The sequence below is a fragment of the Triturus cristatus genome, chromosome 8, assembly GCF_964204655.1.
Source record: "Triturus cristatus chromosome 8, aTriCri1.1, whole genome shotgun sequence".
Lineage (NCBI taxonomy): Eukaryota > Metazoa > Chordata > Amphibia > Caudata > Salamandridae > Triturus > Triturus cristatus.
Window position 1 is genome coordinate 945064855 of NC_140591.1, and position 21619 is coordinate 945086473.

Below are 21619 nucleotides of genomic sequence, written 5' to 3' on the forward strand. Positions count from 1 at the left end.
AACATCTCATTTAATCTCTAAAAGTGATTATCCACGTACAAATGTGAATTGTAGTTCAAAGAGGCAACATTTGAAAACTGACCATTTGTTTAGTTTCTGAAGCATGTCGTAAGGGGGGGTGGTTATCTCTTTCGTCAAAAATCGGGCGTTTTCGCTTGAACAATAAAGGCCTACAAATGTTATTTAATTCACTTTCTTGGGTGGAGAAAAACTTTTTAAGGCCTCAGAGTGAATAAATTGGCCATTTTCATTCACGTTTACCCATTTCTCAAATCTTGTGTTTAGGGCCCCTGGAAGCTTGAAAATCACTTTAAACATCTAATTTTATCTCTAAAAGTGATTATCCACGTACAAATGTGAATTGTCGTTCAAAGACGCAACATTTGAAAATGGACCATTTTTTTCGTTTCTGAAGCATGTCGTAAGGGGGGGGTGGTTATCTCTTTCTCCAAAAAACAGTCGTTTTTGATTGAACAATAAAGGCCTCCAAATGGTATTTTATTCACTTCCCGTGGAGGAGAAACACTTTTTAAGGCCTCAGAATGAGTAAATTGGCCATTTTCATTCACTTCTACCCATTCCTCAAATCTTGTGTTTAAGGCCCCTGGAAGCATGAAAATCACTTTAAACATCTCATTTTATCTTTAAAAGTGATTTTCCACGTACAAATGTGAATTGTAGTTCAAAGAGGCAACATTTGAAAACGGACCATTTTTTTAGTTTCTGAAGCATGTCGTAAGGGGGGGTGGTTATCTCTTTCGTCAAAAATCGGGCGTTTTCGCTTGAACAATAAAGGCCTCCAAATGGTATTTTATTCACTTCCCGTGGAGGAGAAACACTTTTTAAGGCCTCAGAATGAGTAAATTGGCCATTTTCATTCACTTCTACCCATTCCTCAAATCTTGTGTTTAAGGCCCCTGGAAGCATGAAAATCACTTTAAACATCTCCTTTTATCTTTAAAAGTGATTTTCCACGTACAAATGTATATTGTAGTTCAAAGAGGCAACATTTGAAAACGGACCATTTTTTTAGTTTCTGAAGCATGTCGTAAGGGGGGGTGGTTATCTCTTTCGTCAAAAATCGGGCGTTTTCGCTTGAACAATAAAGGCCTCCAAATGTTACTTATTTCACTTCCCGTGGAGGAGAAACACTTTTTAAGGCCTCAGAATGAGTAAATTGGCCATTTTCATTCACTTCTACCCATTCCTCAAATCTTGCGTTTAAGGCCCCTGAAAGCATGAAAATCACTTTAAACATCTCATTTTATCTTTAAAAGTGATTTTCCACGTACAAATGTGAATTGTAGTTCAAAGAGGCAACATTTGAAAACGGACCATTTTTTTAGTTTCTGAAGCATGTCGTAAGGGGGGGTGGTTATCTCTTTCGTCAAAAATCGGGCGTTTTCGCTTGAACAATAAAGGCCTACAATTGTTATTTAATTCACTTCCCGTGGAGGAGAAACACTTTTTAAGGCCTCAGAATGAGTAAATTGGCCATTTTCATTCACTTCTACCCATTCCTCAAATCTTGTGTTTAAGGCCCCTGGAAGCATGAAAATCACTTTAAACATCTCATTTTATCTTTAAAAGTGATTTTCCACGTACAAATGTGAATTGTAGTTCAAAGAGGCAACATTTGAAAACGGACCATTTTTTTAGTTTCTGAAGCATAAAGTAAGGGGGGGTGGTTAACTCTTTCTCCAAAAAACAGTCGTTTTTGATTGAACAATAAAGGCCTCCAAATGGTATTTTATTCACTTCCCGTGGAGGAGAAACACTTTTTAAGGCCGCAGAGTGAGTAAATTGGCCATTTTCATTCACTTTTACCCATTCCTCAAATCTTGTGTTTAAGGCCCCTGGAAGCATGAAAATCACTTTAAACATCTCATTTTATCTTTAAAAGTGATTTTCCACGTACAAATGTGAATTGTAGTTCAAAGAGGCAACATTTGAAAACGGACCATTTTTTTAGTTTCTGAAGCATGTCGTAAGGGGCGGTGGTTATCTCTTTCGTCAAAAATCGGGCGTTTTCGCTTGAACAATAAAGGCCTACAAATGTTATTTAATTCACTTTCCGTGGAGGAGAAACACTTTTTAAGGCCTCAGAATGAGTAAATTGGCCATTTTCATTCACTTCTACCCATTCCTCAAATCTTGTGTTTAAGGCCCCTGGAAGCATGAAAATCACTTTAAACATCTCATTTTATCTTTAAAAGTGATTTTCCACGTACAAATGTGAATTGTAGTTCAAAGAGGCAACATTTGAAAACGGACCATTTTTTTAGTTTCTGAAGCATGTCGTAAGGGGGGGTGGTTATCTCTTTCATCAAAAATCGGGCGTTTTTGATTGAACAATAAAGGCCTACAAATGTTATTTAATTCACTTTCTTGGGTGGAGAAAAACTTTTTAAGGCCTCAGAGTGAATAAATTGGCCATTTTCATTCACATTTACCCATTTCTCAAATCTTGTGTTTAGGGCCCCTGGAAGCTTGAAAATCACTTTAAACATCTAATTTTATCTCTAAAAGTGATTATCCACATACAAATGTGAATTGTAGTTCAAAGAGGCAACATTTGAAAATGGATCATTTTTTTCGTTTCTGAAGCATGTCGTAAGGGGGTGTGGTTATCTCTTTCACCAAAAAACAGGCGTTTTTGATTGAACAATAAAGGCCTCCAAATGTTATTTTATTCACTTCCCGTGGAGGAGAAACACTTTTTAAGGCCTCAGAATGAGTAAATTGGCCATTTTCATTCACTTCTACCCATTCCTCAAATCTTGTGTTTAAGGCCCCTGGAAGCATGAAAATCACTTTAAACATCTCATTTTATCTTTAAAAAGTGATTTTCCACGTACAAATGTGAATTGTAGTTCAAAGAGGCAACATTTGAAAACGGACCATTTTTTTAGTTTCTGAAGCATGTCGTAAGGGGGGGTGGTTATCTCTTTCGTCAAAAATCGGGCGTTTTCGCTTGAACAATAAAGGCCTACAATTGTTATTTAATTCACTTCCCGTGGAGGAGAAACACTTTTTAAGGCCTCAGAATGAGTAAATTGGCCATTTTCATTCACTTCTACCCATTCCTCAAATCTTGTGTTTAAGGCCCCTGGAAGCATGAAAATCACTTTAAACATCTCATTTTATCTTTAAAAGTGATTTTCCACGTACAAATGTGAATTGTAGTTCAAAGAGGCAACATTTGAAAACGGACCATTTTTTTAGTTTCTGAAGCATGTCGTAAGGGGGGGTGGTTATCTCTTTCATCAAAAATCGGGTGTTTTTGATTGAACAATAAAGGCCTACAAATGTTATTTAATTCACTTTCTTGGGTGGAGAAAAACTTTTTAAGGCCTCAGAGTGAGTAAATTGGCCATTTTCATTCACATTTACCCATTTCTCAAATCTTGTGTTTAGGGCCCCTGGAAGCTTGAAAATCACTTTAAACATCTAATTTTATCTCTAAAAGTGATTTTCCACGTACAAATGTGAATTGTAGTTCAAAGAGGCAACATTTGAAAACGGACCATTTTTTTAGTTTCTGAAGCATGTCGTAAGGGGGGGTGGTTATCTCTTTCGTCAAAAATCGGGCGTTTTCGCTTGAACAATAAAGGCCTACAATTGTTATTTAATTCACTTCCCGTGGAGGAGAAACACTTTTTAAGGCCTCAGAATGAGTAAATTGGCCATTTTCATTCACTTCTACCCATTCCTCAAATCTTGTGTTTAAGGCCCCTGGAAGCATGAAAATCACTTTAAACATCTCATTTTATCTTTAAAAGTGATTTTCCACGTACAAATGTGAATTGTAGTTCAAAGAGGCAACATTTGAAAACTGACCATTTTTTTAGTTTCTGAAGCATGTCGTAAGGGGGGGTGGTTATCTCTTTCATCAAAAATCGGGTGTTTTTGATTGAACAATAAAGGCCTACAAATGTTATTTAATTCACTTTCTTGGGTGGAGAAAAACTTTTTAAGGCCTCAGAGTGAATACATTGGCCATTTTCATTCACATTTACCCATTTCTCAAATCTTGTGTTTAGGGCCCCTGGAAGCTTGAAAATCACTTTAAACATCTAATTTTATCTCTAAAAGTGATTACCCACGTACAAATGTGAATTGTCGTTCAAAGACGCAACATTTGAAAATGGACCATTTTTTTCGTTTCTGAAGCATGTCGTAAGGGGGGGTGGTTATCTCTTTCTCCAAAAAACAGTCGTTTTTGATTGAACAATAAAGGCCTCCAAATGGTATTTTATTCACTTTCTTGGGTGGAGAAAAACTTTTTAAGGCCTCAGAGTGAATAAATTGGCCATTTTCATTCACTTCTACCCATTCCTCAAATCTTGTGTTTAAGGCCCCTGGAAGCATGAAAATCACTTTAAACATCTAATTTTATCTCTAAAAGTGATTATCCACGTACAAATGTGAATTGTCGTTCAAAGACGCAACATTTGAAAATGGACCATTTTTTTAGTTTCTGAAGCATGTCGTAAGGGGGGGTGGTTATCTCTTTCATCAAAAATCGGGTGTTTTTGATTGAACAATAAAGGCCTACAAATGTTATTTAATTCACTTTCTTGGGTGGAGAAAAACTTTTTAAGGCCTCAGAGTGAATAAATTGGCCATTTTCATTCACTTCTACCCATTCCTCAAATCTTGTGTTTAAGGCCCCTGGAAGCATGAAAATCACTTTAAACATCTCCTTTTATCTTTAAAAGTGATTTTCCACGTACAAATGTATATTGTAGTTCAAAGAGGCAACATTTGAAAACGGACCATTTTTTTAGTTTCTGAAGCATGTCGTAAGGGGGGGTGGTTATCTCTTTCGTCAAAAATCGGGCGTTTTCGCTTGAACAATAAAGACCTCCAAATATTACTTAATTCACTTCCCGTGGAGGAGAAACACTTTTTAAGGCCTCAGAATGAGTAAATTGGCCATTTTCATTCACTTCTACCCATTCCTCAAATCTTGTGTTTAAGGCCCCTGGAAGCATGAAAATCACTTTAAACATCTCATTTTATCTTTAAAAGTGATTTTCCACGTACAAATGTGAATTGTAGTTCAAAGAGGCAACATTTGAAAACGGACCATTTTTTTAGTTTCTGAAGCATGTCGTAAGGGGGGGTGGTTATCTCTTTCGTCAAAAATCGGGCGTTTTCGCTTGAACAATAAAGGCCTCCAAAAATTACTTAATTCACTTCCCGTGGAGGAGAAACACTTTTTAAGGCCTCAGAATGAGTAAATTGGCCATTTTCATTCACTTCTACCCATTCCTCAAATCTTGTGTTTAAGGCCCCTGCAAGCATGAAAATCACTTTAAACATCTCATTTTATCTTTAAAAGTGATTTTCCACGTACAAATGTGGATTGTAGTTCAAAGAGGCAACATTTGAAAACGGACCATTTTTTTAGTTTCTGAAGCATGTCGTAAGGGGGGGTGGTTATCTCTTTCATCAAAAATCGGGTGTTTTTGATTGAACAATAAAGGCCTACAAATGTTATTTAATTCACTTTCTTGGGTGGAGAAAAACTTTTTAAGGCCTCAGAGTGAATAAATTGGCCATTTTCATTCACATTTACCCATTTCTCAAATCTTGTGTTTAGGGCCCCTGGAAGCTTGAAAATCACTTTAAACATCTAATTTTATCTCTAAAAGTGATTATCCACATACAAATGTGAATTGTAGTTCAAAGAGGCAACATTTGAAAATGGACCATTTTTTTCGTTTCTGAAGCATGTCGCAAGGGGGTGTGGTTATCTCTTTCACCAAAAAACAGGCGTTTTTGATTGAACAATAAAGGCCTCCAAATGTTATTTTATTCACTTCCCGTGGAGGAGAAACACTTTTTAAGGCCGCAGAGTGAGTAAATTGGCCATTTTCATTCACGTTTACCCATTTCTCGAATCTTGTGTTTAGGGCCCCTGGAAGCTTGAAAATCACTTTAAACATCTAATTTTATCTCTAAAAGTGATTATCCACGTACAAATGTGAATTGTAGTTCAAAGAGGCAACATTTGAAAACGGACCATTTTTTTAGTTTCTGAAGCATGTCGTAAGGGGGGGTGGTTATCTCTTTCTCCAAAAAACTGTCGTTTTTGATTGAACAATAAAGGCCTCCAAATGGTATTTTATTCACTTCCCGTGGAGGAGAAACACTTTTTAAGGCCGCAGAGTGAGTAAATTGGCCATTTTCATTCACTTTTACCCATTCCTCAAATCTTGTGTTTAAGGCCCCTGGAAGCATGAAAATCACTTTAAACATCTCATTTTATCTTTAAAAGTGATTTTCCACGTACAAATGTGAATTGTAGTTCAAAGAGGCCACATTTGAAAACGGACCATTTTTTTAGTTTCTGAAGCATGTCGTAAGGGGGGGTGGTTATCTCTTTCATCAAAAATCGGGTGTTTTTGATTGAACAATAAAGGCCTACAAATGTTATTTAATTCACTTTCTTGGGTGGAGAAAAACTTTTTAAGGCCTCAGAGTGAATAAATTGGCCATTTTCATTCACATTTACCCATTTCTCAAATCTTGTGTTTAGGGCCCCTGGAAGCTTGAAAATCACTTTAAACATCTAATTTTATCTCTAAAAGTGATTTTCCACGTACAAATGTGAATTGTAGTTCAAAGAGGCAACATTTGAAAACGGACCATTTTTTTAGTTTCTGAAGCATGTCGTAAGGGGGGGTGGTTATCTCTTTCGTCAAAAATCGGGCGTTTTCGCTTGAACAATAAAGGCCTACAATTGTTATTTAATTCACTTCCCGTGGAGGAGAAACACTTTTTAAGGCCTCAGAATGAGTAAATTGGCCATTTTCATTCACTTCTACCCATTCCTCAAATCTTGTGTTTAAGGCCCCTGGAAGCATGAGAATCACTTTAAACATCTCATTTTATCTTTAAAAGTGATTTTCCACGTACAAATGTGAATTGTAGTTCAAAGAGGCAACATTTGAAAACGGACCATTTTTTTAGTTTCGGAAGCATGTCGTAAGGGGGGGTGGTTATCTCTTTCATCAAAAATCGGGTGTTTTTGATTGAACAAGAAAGGCCTACAAATGTTATTTAATTCACTTTCTTGGGTGGAGAAAAACTTTTTAAGGCCTCAGAGTGAATAAATTGGCCATTTTCATTCACATTTACCCATTTCTCAAATCTTGTGTTTAGGGCCCCTGGAAGCTTGAAAATCACTTTAAACATCTAATTTTATCTCTAAAAGTGATTATCCACGTACAAATGTGAATTGTCGTTCAAAGACGCAACATTTGAAAATGGACCATTTTTTTCGTTTCTGAAGCATGTCGTAAGGGGGGGTGGTTATCTCTTTCTCCAAAAAACAGTCGTTTTTGATTGAACAATAAAGGCCTCCAAATGGTATTTTATTCACTTCCCGTGGAGGAGAAACACTTTTTAAGGCCTCAGAATGAGTAAATTGGCCATTTTCATTCACTTCTACCCATTCCTCAAATCTTGTGTTTAAGGCCCCTGGAAGCATGAAAATCACTTTAAACATCTCCTTTTATCTTTAAAAGTGATTTTCCACGTACAAATGTATATTGTAGTTCAAAGAGGCAACATTTGAAAACGGACCATTTTTTTAGTTTCTGAAGCATGTCGTAAGGGGGGGTGGTTATCTCTTTCGTCAAAAATCGGGCGTTTTCGCTTGAACAATAAAGACCTCCAAATATTACTTAATTCACTTCCCGTGGAGGAGAAACACTTTTTAAGGCCTCAGAATGAGTAAATTGGCCATTTTCATTCACTTCTACCCATTCCTCAAATCTTGTGTTTAAGGCCCCTGGAAGCATGAAAATCACTTTAAACATCTCATTTTATCTTTAAAAGTGATTTTCCACGTACAAATGTGAATTGTAGTTCAAAGAGGCAACATTTGAAAACGGACCATTTTTTTAGTTTCTGAAGCATGTCGTAAGGGGGGGTGGTTATCTCTTTCGTCAAAAATCGGGCGTTTTCGCTTGAACAATAAAGGCCTCCAAAAATTACTTAATTCACTTCCCGTGGAGGAGAAACACTTTTTAAGGCCTCAGAATGAGTAAATTGGCCATTTTCATTCACTTCTACCCATTCCTCAAATCTTGTGTTTAAGGCCCCTGGAAGCATGAAAATCACTTTAAACATCTCATTTTATCTTTAAAAGTGATTTTCCACGTACAAATGTGGATTGTAGTTCAAAGAGGCAACATTTGAAAACGGACCATTTTTTTAGTTTCTGAAGCATGTCGTAAGGGGGGGTGGTTATCTCTTTCATCAAAAATCGGGCGTTTTTGATTGAACAATAAAGGCCTACAAATGTTATTTAATTCACTTTCTTGGGTGGAGAAAAACTTTTTAAGGCCTCAGAGTGAATAAATTGGCCATTTTCATTCACATTTACCCATTTCTCAAATCTTGTGTTTAGGGCCCCTGGAAGCTTGAAAATCACTTTAAACATCTAATTTTATCTCTAAAAGTGATTATCCACATACAAATGTGAATTGTAGTTCAAAGAGGCAACATTTGAAAATGGACCATTTTTTTCGTTTCTGAAGCATGTCGTAAGGGGGTGTGGTTATCTCTTTCACCAAAAAACAGGCGTTTTTGATTGAACAATAAAGGCCTCCAAATGTTATTTTATTCACTTCCCGTGGAGGAGAAACACTTTTTAAGGCCGCAGAGTGAGTAAATTGGCCATTTTCATTCACGTTTACCCATTTCTCAAATCTTGTGTTTAGGGCCCCTGGAAGCTTGAAAATCACTTTAAACATCTAATTTTATCTCTAAAAGTGATTATCCACGTACAAATGTGAATTGTAGTTCAAAGAGGCAACATTTGAAAAAGGACCATTTTTTTAGTTTCTGAAGCATGTCGTAAGGGGGGGTGGTTATCTCTTTCTCCAAAAAACTGTCGTTTTTGATTGAACAATAAAGGCCTCCAAATGGTATTTTATTCACTTCCCGTGGAGGAGAAACACTTTTTAAGGCCGCAGAGTGAGTAAATTGGCCATTTTCATTCACTTTTACCCATTCCTCAAATCTTGTGTTTAAGGCCCCTGGAAGCATGAAAATCACTTTAAACATCTCATTTTATCTTTAAAAGTGATTTTCCACGTACAAATGTGAATTGTAGTTCAAAGAGGCAACATTTGAAAACGGACCATTTTTTTAGTTTCTGAAGCATGTCGTAAGGGGGGGTGGTTATCTCTTTCGTCAAAAATCGGGCGTTTTCGCTTGAACAATAAAGGCCTACAAATGTTATTTAATTCACTTTCCGTGGAGGAGAAACACTTTTTAAGGCCTCAGAATGAGTAAATTGGCCATTTTCATTCACTTCTACCCATTCCTCACATCTTGTGTTTAAGGCCCCTGGAAGCATGAAAATCACTTTAAACATCTCATTTTATCTTTAAAAGTGATTTTCCACGTACAAATGTGAATTGTAGTTCAAAGAGGCAACATTTGAAAACGGACCATTTTTTTAGTTTCTGAAGCATGTCGTAAGGGGGGGTGGTTATCTCTTTCGTCAAAAATCGGGCGTTTTCGCTTGAACAATAAAGGCCTACAATTGTTATTTAATTCACTTCCCGTGGAGGAGAAATACTTTTTAAGGCCTCAGAATGAGTAAATTGGCCATTTTCCTTCACTTCTACCCATTCCTCAAATCTTGTGTTTAAGGCCCCTGGAAGCATGAAAATCACTTTAAACATCTCATTTTATCTTTAAAAGTGATTTTCCACGTACAAATGTGAATTGTAGTTCAAAGAGGCAACATTTGAAAACGGACCATTTTTTTCGTTTCTGAAGCATGTCGTAAGGGGGGGTGGTTATCTCTTTCGTCAAAAATCGGATCGGGCGTTTTCGCTTGAACAATAAAGGCCTACAATTGTTATTTAATTCACTTCCCGTGGAGGAGAAACACTTTTTAAGGCCTCAGAATGAGTAAATTGGCCATTTTCATTCACTTCTACCCATTCCTCAAATCTTGTGTTTAAGGCCCATGGAAGCTTGAAAATCACTTTAAACATCTCATTTTATCTCAAAAATGATTATCCAAGTACAATGTTAATTGTAGTTCAAAGACGCAACATTTGAAAATGAACCATTTTTTTAGTTTCAGAAGCATGTCGTAAGGGGGGTGGTTATCTCTTTCTCCAAAAAACAGTCGTTTTTGATTGAACAATAAAGGCTTTCAAATGGTATTTTATTCACTTCCCGTGGAGGAGAAACACTTTTTAAGGCCGCAGAGTGAGTAAATTGGCCATTTTCATTCACTTTTACCCATTCCTCAAATCTTGTGTTTAAGGCCCCTGGAAGCATGAAAATCACTTTAAACATCTCATTTTATCTTTAAAATACGATTTTCCACGTACAAATGTGAATTGTAGTTCAAAGAGGCAACATTTGAAAACGGACCATTTTTTTCGTTTCTGAAGCATGTCGTAAGGGGGGGTGGTTATCTCTTTCGTCAAAAATCGGGCGTTTTCGCTTGAACAATGAAGGCCTCCAAATGTTACTTAATTCACTTCCCGTGGAGGAGAAACACTTTTTAAGGCCTCAGAATGAGTAAATTGGCCATTTTCATTCACTTCTACCCATTCCTCAAATCTTGTGTTTAAGGCCCCTGGAAGCATGAAAATCACTTTAAACATCTCATTTTATCTTTAAAAGTGCTTTTCCACGTACAAATGTTAATTGTAGTTCAAAGACGCATCATTTGAAAATGAACCATTTTTTTAGTTTCAGAAGCATGTCGTAAGGGGGGGTGGTTATCTCTTTCATCAAAAATCAGGCGTTTTCGCTTGAACAATAACAGCCTCCAAATGTTATTTAATTCACTTCCCATGGAGGAGAAACACTTTTAAGGCCTCAGAATGAGTAAATTGGCCATTTTCATTCATTTTTACCCATTTCTCAAATTTTGTGTTTAGGGCCCCTGGAAGCTTGAAAATCACTTTAAACATCTAATTTTATCTCTAAAAGTGATTATCCACGTACAAATGTGAATTGTCGTTCAAAGACGCAACATTTGAAAATGGACCATTTTTTTTCGTTTCTGAAGCATGTCGTAAGGGGGGGTGGTTATCTCTTTCACCAAAAAACAGTTGTTTTTGATTGAACAATAAAGGCCTCCAAATGGTATTTTATTCACTTCCCGTGGAGGAGAAACACTTTTTAAGGCCGCAGAGTGAGTAAATTGGTCATTTTCATTCACTTTTACCCATTCCTAAAATCTTGTGTTTAAGGCCCCTGGAAGCATGAAAATCACTTTAAACATCTCATTTTATCTTTAAAATACGATTTTCCACGTACAAATGGGAATTGTAGTTCAAAGAGGAAACATTTGAAAACGGACCATTTTTTTAGTTTCTGAAGCATGTCGTAAGGGGGGTGGTTATCTCTTTCGTCAAAAATCGGGCGTATTCGCTTGAACAATAAAGGCCTACAAATGTTATTTAATTCACTTCCCGTGGAGGAGAAACACTTTTTAAGGCCTCAGAATGAGTAAATTGGCCATTTTCATTCACTTCTACCCATTCCTCAAATCTTGTGTTTAAGGCCCCTGGAAGCATGAAAATCACTTTAAACATCTCATTTTATCTTTAAAAGTGATTTTCCACGTACAAATGTGAATTGTAGTTCAAAGAGGCAACATTTGAAAACGGACCATTTTTTTCGTTTCTGAAGCATGTCGTAAGGGGGGGTGGTTATCTCTTTCGTCAAAAATCGGATCGGGCGTTTTCGCTTGAACAATAAAGGCCTACAATTGTTATTTAATTCACTTCCCGTGGAGGAGAAACACTTTTTAAGGCCTCAGAATGAGTAAATTGGCCATTTTCATTCACTTCTACCCATTCCTCAAATCTTGTGTTTAAGGCCCATGGAAGCTTGAAAATCACTTTAAACATCTCATTTTATCTCAAAAATGATTATCCAAGTACAATGTTAATTGTAGATCAAAGACGCAACATTTGAAAATGAACCATTTTTTTAGTTTCAGAAGCATGTCGTAAGGGGGGTGGTTATCTCTTTCTCCAAAAAACAGTCGTTTTTGATTGAACAATAAAGGCTTTCAAATGGTATTTTATTCACTTCCCGTGGAGGAGAAACACTTTTTAAGGCCGCAGAGTGAGTAAATTGGCCATTTTCATTCACTTTTACCCATTCCTCAAATCTTGTGTTTAAGGCCCCTGGAAGCATGAAAATCACTTTAAACATCTCATTTTATCTTTAAAAGTGCTTTTCCACGTACAAATGTTAATTGTAGTTCAAAGACGCATCATTTGAAAATGAACCATTTTTTTAGTTTCAGAAGCATGTCGTAAGGGGGGGTGGTTATCTCTTTCATCAAAAATCAGGCGTTTTCGCTTGAACAATAACAGCCTCCAAATGTTATTTAATTCACTTCCCATGGAGGAGAAACACTTTTAAGGCCTCAGAATGAGTAAATTGGCCATTTTCATTCATTTTTACCCATTTCTCAAATCTTGTGTTTAGGGCCCCTGGAAGCTTGAAAATCACTTTAAACATCTAATTTTATCTCTAAAAGTGATTATCCACGTACAAATGTGAATTGTCGTTCAAAGACGCAACATTTGAAAATGGACCATTTTTTTCGTTTCTGAAGCATGTCGTAAGGGGGGGTGGTTATCTCTTTCGTCAAAAATCGGGCGTTTTCGCTTGAACAATAAAGGCCTCCAAAAATTACTTAATTCACTTCCCGTGGAGGAGAAACACTTTTTAAGGCCTCAGAATGAGTAAATTGGCCATTTTCATTCACTTCTACCCATTCCTCAAATCTTGTGTTTAAGGCCCCTGGAAGCATGAAAATCACTTTAAACATCTCATTTTATCTTTAAAAGTGATTTTCCACGTACAAATGTGGATTGTAGTTCAAAGAGGCAACATTTGAAAACGGACCATTTTTTTAGTTTCTGAAGCATGTCGTAAGGGGGGGTGGTTATCTCTTTCATCAAAAATCGGGCGTTTTTGATTGAACAATAAAGGCCTACAAATGTTATTTAATTCACTTTCTTGGGTGGAGAAAAACTTTTTAAGGCCTCAGAGTGAATAAATTGGCCATTTTCATTCACATTTACCCATTTCTCAAATCTTGTGTTTAGGGCCCCTGGAAGCTTGAAAATCACTTTAAACATCTAATTTTATCTCTAAAAGTGATTATCCACATACAAATGTGAATTGTAGTTCAAAGAGGCAACATTTGAAAATGGACCATTTTTTTCGTTTCTGAAGCATGTCGTAAGGGGGTGTGGTTATCTCTTTCACCAAAAAACAGGCGTTTTTGATTGAACAATAAAGGCCTCCAAATGTTATTTTATTCACTTCCCGTGGAGGAGAAACACTTTTTAAGGCCGCAGAGTGAGTAAATTGGCCATTTTCATTCACGTTTACCCATTTCTCAAATCTTGTGTTTAGGGCCCCTGGAAGCTTGAAAATCACTTTAAACATCTAATTTTATCTCTAAAAGTGATTATCCACGTACAAATGTGAATTGTAGTTCAAAGAGGCAACATTTGAAAAAGGACCATTTTTTTAGTTTCTGAAGCATGTCGTAAGGGGGGGTGGTTATCTCTTTCTCCAAAAAACTGTCGTTTTTGATTGAACAATAAAGGCCTCCAAATGGTATTTTATTCACTTCCCGTGGAGGAGAAACACTTTTTAAGGCCGCAGAGTGAGTAAATTGGCCATTTTCATTCACTTTTACCCATTCCTCAAATCTTGTGTTTAAGGCCCCTGGAAGCATGAAAATCACTTTAAACATCTCATTTTATCTTTAAAAGTGATTTTCCACGTACAAATGTGAATTGTAGTTCAAAGAGGCAACATTTGAAAACGGACCATTTTTTTAGTTTCTGAAGCATGTCGTAAGGGGGGGTGGTTATCTCTTTCGTCAAAAATCGGGCGTTTTCGCTTGAACAATAAAGGCCTACAAATGTTATTTAATTCACTTTCCGTGGAGGAGAAACACTTTTTAAGGCCTCAGAATGAGTAAATTGGCCATTTTCATTCACTTCTACCCATTCCTCACATCTTGTGTTTAAGGCCCCTGGAAGCATGAAAATCACTTTAAACATCTCATTTTATCTTTAAAAGTGATTTTCCACGTACAAATGTGAATTGTAGTTCAAAGAGGCAACATTTGAAAACGGACCATTTTTTTAGTTTCTGAAGCATGTCGTAAGGGGGGGTGGTTATCTCTTTCGTCAAAAATCGGGCGTTTTCGCTTGAACAATAAAGGCCTACAATTGTTATTTAATTCACTTCCCGTGGAGGAGAAATACTTTTTAAGGCCTCAGAATGAGTAAATTGGCCATTTTCATTCACTTCTACCCATTCCTCAAATCTTGTGTTTAAGGCCCCTGGAAGCATGAAAATCACTTTAAACATCTCATTTTATCTTTAAAAGTGATTTTCCACGTACAAATGTGAATTGTAGTTCAAAGAGGCAACATTTGAAAACGGACCATTTTTTTCGTTTCTGAAGCATGTCGTAAGGGGGGGTGGTTATCTCTTTCGTCAAAAATCGGATCGGGCGTTTTCGCTTGAACAATAAAGGCCTACAATTGTTATTTAATTCACTTCCCGTGGAGGAGAAACACTTTTTAAGGCCTCAGAATGAGTAAATTGGCCATTTTCATTCACTTCTACCCATTCCTCAAATCTTGTGTTTAAGGCCCATGGAAGCTTGAAAATCACTTTAAACATCTCATTTTATCTCAAAAATGATATCCAAGTACAATGTTAATTGTAGTTCAAAGACGCAACATTTGAAAATGAACCATTTTTTTAGTTTCAGAAGCATGTCGTAAGGGGGGTGGTTATCTCTTTCTCCAAAAAACAGTCGTTTTTGATTGAACAATAAAGGCTTTCAAATGGTTTTTTATTCACTTCCTGTGGAGGAGAAACACTTTTTAAGGCCGCAGAGTGAGTAAATTGGCCATTTTCATTCACTTTTACCCATTTCTCAAATCTTGTGTTTAGGGCCCCTGGAAGCTTGAAAATCACTTTAAACATCTAATTTTATCTCTAAAAGTGATTATCCACGTACAAATGTGAATTGTAGTTCGAAGAGGCAACATTTGAAAAAGGACCATTATTTTTGGTTTCTGAAGCATGTCGTAAGGGGGGGTGGTTATCTCTTTCTCCAAAAAACTGTCGTTTTTGATTGAACAATAAAGGCCTCCAAATGGTATTTTATTCACTTCCCGTGGAGGAGAAACACTTTTTAAGGCCGCAGAGTGAGTAAATTGGCCATTTTCATTCACTTTTACCCATTCCTCAAATCTTGTGTTTAAGGCCCCTGGAAGCATGAAAATCACTTTAAACATCTCATTTTATCTTTAAAAGTGCTTTTCCACGTACAAATGTTAATTGTAGTTCAAAGACGCATCATTTGAAAATGAACCATTTTTTTAGTTTCAGAAGCATGTCGTAAGGGGGGGTGGTTATCTCTTTCATCAAAAATCAGGCGTTTTCGCTTGAACAATAACAGCCTCCAAATGTTATTTAATTCACTTTCCGTGGAGGAGAAACACTTTTTAAGGCCTCAGAATGAGTAAATTGGCCATTTTCATTCACTTCTACCCATTCCTCACATCTTGTGTTTAAGGCCCCTGGAAGCATGAAAATCACTTTAAACATCTCATTTTATCTTTAAAAGTGATTTTCCACGTACAAATGTGAATTGTAGTTCAAAGAGGCAACATTTGAAAACGGACCATTTTTTTAGTTTCTGAAGCATGTCGTAAGGGGGGGTGGTTATCTCTTTCGTCAAAAATCGGGCGTTTTCGCTTGAACAATAAAGGCCTACAATTGTTATTTAATTCACTTCCCGTGGAGGAGAAATACTTTTTAAGGCCTCAGAATGAGTAAATTGGCCATTTTCCTTCACTTCTACCCATTCCTCAAATCTTGTGTTTAAGGCCCCTGGAAGCATGAAAATCACTTTAAACATCTCATTTTATCTTTAAAAGTGATTTTCCACGTACAAATGTGAATTGTAGTTCAAAGAGGCAACATTTGAAAACGGACCATTTTTTTCGTTTCTGAAGCATGTCGTAAGGGGGGGTGGTTATCTCTTTCGTCAAAAATCGGATCGGGCGTTTTCGCTTGAACAATAAAGGCCTACAATTGTTATTTAATTCACTTCCCGTGGAGGAGAAACACTTTTTAAGGCCTCAGAATGAGTAAATTGGCCATTTTCATTCACTTCTACCCATTCCTCAAATCTTGTGTTTAAGGACCATGGAAGCTTGAAAATCACTTTAAACATCTCATTTTATCTCAAAAATGATTATCCAAGTACAATGTTAATTGTAGTTCAAAGACGCAACATTTGAAAATGAACCATTTTTTTAGTTTCAGAAGCATGTCGTAAGGGGGGTGGTTATCTCTTTCTCCAAAAAACAGTCGTTTTTGATTGAACAATAAAGGCTTTCAAATGGTATTTTATTCACTTCCCGTGGAGGAGAAACACTTTTTAAGGCCGCAGAGTGAGTAAATTGGCCATTTTCATTCACTTTTACCCATTCCTCAAATCTTGTGTTTAAGGCCCCTGGAAGCATGAAAATCACTTTAAACATCTCATTTTATCTTTAAAAGTGCTTTTCCACGTACAAATGTTAATTGTAGTTCAAAGACGCATCATTTGAAAATGAACCATTTTTTTAGTTTCAGAAGCATGTCGTAAGGGGGGGTGGTTATCTCTTTCATCAAAAATCAGGCGTTTTCGCTTGAACAATAACAGCCTCCAAATGTTATTTAATTCACTTCCCATGGAGGAGAAACACTTTTAAGGCCTCAGAATGAGTAAATTGGCCATTTTCATTCATTTTTACCCATTTCTCAAATCTTGTGTTTAGGGCCCCTGGAAGCTTGAAAATCACTTTACACATCTAATTTTATCTCTAAAAGTGATTATCCACGTACAAATGTGAATTGTCGTTCAAAGACGCAACATTTGAAAATGGACCATTTTTTTTCGTTTCTGAAGCATGTCGTAAGGGGGGGTGGTTATCTCTTTCACCAAAAAACAGTTGTTTTTGATTGAACAATAAAGGCCTCCAAATGGTATTTTATTCACTTCCCGTGGAGGAGAAACACTTTTTAAGGCCGCAGAGTGAGTAAATTGGCCATTTTCATTCACTTTTACCCATTCCTAAAATCTTGTGTTTAAGGCCCCTGGAAGCATGAAAATCACTTTAAACATCTCATTTTATCTTTAAAATACGATTTTCCACGTACAAATGGGAATTGTAGTTCAAAGAGGAAACATTTGAAAACGGACCATTTTTTTAGTTTCTGAAGCATGTCGTAAGGGGGGTGGTTATCTCTTTCATCAAAAATCGGGCGTATTCGCTTGAACAATAAAGGCCTACAAATGTTATTTAATTCACTTCCCGTGGAGGAGAAACACTTTTTAAGGCCTCAGAATGAGTAAATTGGCCATTTTCATTCACTTCTACCCATTCCTCAAATCTTGTGTTTAAGGCCCCTGGAAGCATGAAAATCACTTTAAACATCTCATTTTATCTTTAAAAGTGATTTTCCACGTACAAATGTGAATTGTAGTTCAAAGAGGCAACATTTGAAAACGGACCATTTTTTTCGTTTCTGAAGCATGTCGTAAGGGGGGGTGGTTATCTCTTTCGTCAAAAATCGGATCGGGCGTTTTCGCTTGAACAATAAAGGCCTACAATTGTTATTTAATTCACTTCCCGTGGAGGAGAAACACTTTTTAAGGCCTCAGAATGAGTAAATTGGCCATTTTCATTCACTTCTACCCATTCCTCAAATCTTGTGTTTAAGGCCCATGGAAGCTTGAAAATCACTTTAAACATCTCATTTTATCTCAAAAATGATTATCCAAGTACAATGTTAATTGTAGATCAAAGACGCAACATTTGAAAATGAACCATTTTTTTAGTTTCAGAAGCATGTCGTAAGGGGGGTGGTTATCTCTTTCTCCAAAAAACAGTCGTTTTTGATTGAACAATAAAGGCTTTCAAATGGTATTTTATTCACTTCCCGTGGAGGAGAAACACTTTTTAAGGCCGCAGAGTGAGTAAATTGGCCATTTTCATTCACTTTTACCCATTCCTCAAATCTTGTGTTTAAGGCCCCTGGAAGCATGAAAATCACTTTAAACATCTCATTTTATCTTTAAAAGTGCTTTTCCACGTACAAATGTTAATTGTAGTTCAAAGACGCATCATTTGAAAATGAACCATTTTTTTAGTTTCAGAAGCATGTCGTAAGGGGGGGTGGTTATCTCTTTCATCAAAAATCAGGCGTTTTCGCTTGAACAATAATAGCCTCCAAATGTTATTTAATTCACTTCCCATGGAGGAGAAACACTTTTAAGGCCTCAGAATGAGTAAATTGGCCATTTTCATTCATTTTTACCCATTTCTCAAATCTTGTGTTTAGGGCCCCTGGAAGCTTGAAAATCACTTTAAACATCTAATTTTATCTCTAAAAGTGATTATCCACGTACAAATGTGAATTGTCGTTCAAAGACGCAACATTTGAAAATGGACCATTTTTTTCGTTTCTGAAGCATGTCGTAAGGGGGGGTGGTTATCTCTTTCGTCAAAAATCGGGCGTTTTCGCTTGAACAATAAAGGCCTCCAAAAATTACTTAATTCACTTCCCGTGGAGGAGAAACACTTTTTAAGGCCTCAGAATGAGTAAATTGGCCATTTTCATTCACTTCTACCCATTCCTCAAATCTTGTGTTTAAGGCCCCTGGAAGCATGAAAATCACTTTAAACATCTCATTTTATCTTTAAAAGTGATTTTCCACATACAAATGTGGATTGTAGTTCAAAGAGGCAACATTTGAAAACGGACCATTTTTTTAGTTTCTGAAGCATGTCGTAAGGGGGGGTGGTTATCTCTTTCATCAAAAATCGGGCGTTTTTGATTGAACAATAAAGGCCTACAAATGTTATTTAATTCACTTTCTTGGGTGGAGAAAAACTTTTTAAGGCCTCAGAGTGAATAAATTGGCCATTTTCATTCACATTTACCCATTTCTCAAATCTTGTGTTTAGGGCCCCTGGAAGCTTGAAAATCACTTTAAACATCTAATTTTATCTCTAAAAGTGATTATCCACATACAAATGTGAATTGTAGTTCAAAGAGGCAACATTTGAAAATGGACCATTTTTTTCGTTTCTGAAGCATGTCGTAAGGGGGTGTGGTTATCTCTTTCACCAAAAAACAGGCGTTTTTGATTGAACAATAAAGGCCTCCAAATGTTATTTTATTCACTTCCCGTGGAGGAGAAACACTTTTTAAGGCCGCAGAGTGAGTAAATTGGCCATTTTCATTCACGTTTACCCATTTCTCAAATCTTGTGTTTAGGGCCCCTGGAAGCTTGAAAATCACTTTAAACATCTAATTTTATCTCTAAAAGTGATTATCCACGTACAAATGTGAATTGTAGTTCAAAGAGGCAACATTTGAAAAAGGACCATTTTTTTAGTTTCTGAAGCATGTCGTAAGGGGGGGTGGTTATCTCTTTCTCCAAAAAACTGTCGTTTTTGATTGAACAATAAAGGCCTCCAAATGGTATTTTATTCACTTCCCGTGGAGGAGAAACACTTTTTAAGGCCGCAGAGTGAGTAAATTGGCCATTTTCATTCACTTTTACCCATTCCTCAAATCTTGTGTTTAAGGCCCCTGGAAGCATGAAAATCACTTTAAACATCTCATTTTATCTTTAAAAGTGATTTTCCACGTACAAATGTGAATTGTAGTTCAAAGAGGCAACATTTGAAAACGGACCATTTTTTTAGTTTCTGAAGCATGTCGTAAGGGGGGGTGGTTATCTCTTTCGTCAAAAATCGGGCGTTTTCGCTTGAACAATAAAGGCCTACAAATGTTATTTAATTCACTTTCCGTGGAGGAGAAACACTTTTTAAGGCCTCAGAATGAGTAAATTGGCCATTTTCATTCACTTCTACCCATTCCTCACATCTTGTGTTTAAGGCCCCTGGAAGCATGAAAATCACTTTAAACATCTCATTTTATCTTTAAAAGTGATTTTCCACGTACAAATGTGAATTGTAGTTCAAAGAGGCAACATTTGAAAACGGACCATTTTTTTCGTTTCTGAAGCATGTCGTAAGGGGGGTGGTTATCTCTTTCGTCAAAAATCGGATCGGGCGTTTTCGCTTGAACAATAAAGGCCTACAATTGTTATTTAATTCACTTCCCGTGGAGGAGAAACACTTTTTAAGGCCTCAGAATGAGTAAATTGGCCATTTTCATTCACTTCTACCCATTCCTCAAATCTTGTGTTTAAGGCCCATGGAAGCTTGAAAATCACTTTAAACATCTCATTTTATCTCAAAAATGATTATCCAAGTACAATGTTAATTGTAGTTCAAAGACGCAACATTTGAAAATGAACCATTTTTTTAGTTTCAGAAGCATGTCGTAAGGGGGGTGGTTATCTCTTTCTCCAAAAAACAGTCGTTTTTGATTGAACAATAAAGGCTTTCAAATGGTATTTTATTCACTTCCCGTGGAGGAGAAACACTTTTTAAGGCCGCAGAGTGAGTAAATTGGCCATTTTCATTCACTTTTACCCATTCCTCAAATCTTGTGTTTAAGGCCCCTGGAAGCATGAAAATCACTTTAAACATCTCATTTCATCTTTAAAATACGATTTTCCACGTACAAATGTGAATTGTAGTTCAAAGAGGCAACATTTGAAAATGGACCATTTTTTTCGTTTCTGAAGCATGTCGTAAGGGGGGGTGGTTATCTCTTTCGTCAAAAATCGGGCGTTTTCGCTTGAACAATGAAGGCCTCCAAATGTTACTTAATTCACTTCCCGTGGAGGAGAAACACTTTTTAAGGCCTCAGAATGAGTAAATTGGCCATTTTCATTCACTTCTACCCATTCCTCAAATCTTGTGTTTAAGGCCCCTGGAAGCATGAAAATCACTTTAAACATCTCATTTTATCTTTAAAAGTGCTTTTCCACGTACAAATGTTAATTGTAGTTCAAAGACGCATCATTTGAAAATGAACCATTTTTTTAGTTTCAGAAGCATGTCGTAAGGGGGGGTGGTTATCTCTTTCATCAAAAATCAGGCGTTTTCGCTTGAACAATAACAGCCTCCAAATGTTATTTAATTCACTTCCCATGGAGGAGAAACACTTTTAAGGCCTCAGAATGAGTAAATTGGCCATTTTCATTCATTTTTACCCATTTCTCAAATCTTGTGTTTAGGGCCCCTGGAAGCTTGAAAATCACTTTAAACATCTAATTTTATCTCTAAAAGTGATTATCCACGTACAAATGTGAATTGTCGTTCAAAGACGCAACATTTGAAAATGGACCATTTTTTTCGTTTCTGAAGCATGTCGTAAGGGGGGGTGGTTATCTCTTTCACCAAAAAACAGTTGTTTTTGATTGAACAATAAAGGCCTCCAAATGGTATTTTATTCACTTCCCGTGGAGGAGAAACACTTTTTAAGGCCGCAGAGTGAGTAAATTGGCCATTTTCATTCACTTTTACCCATTCCTAAAATCTTGTGTTTAAGGCCCCTGGAAGCATGAAAATCACTTTAAACATCTCAT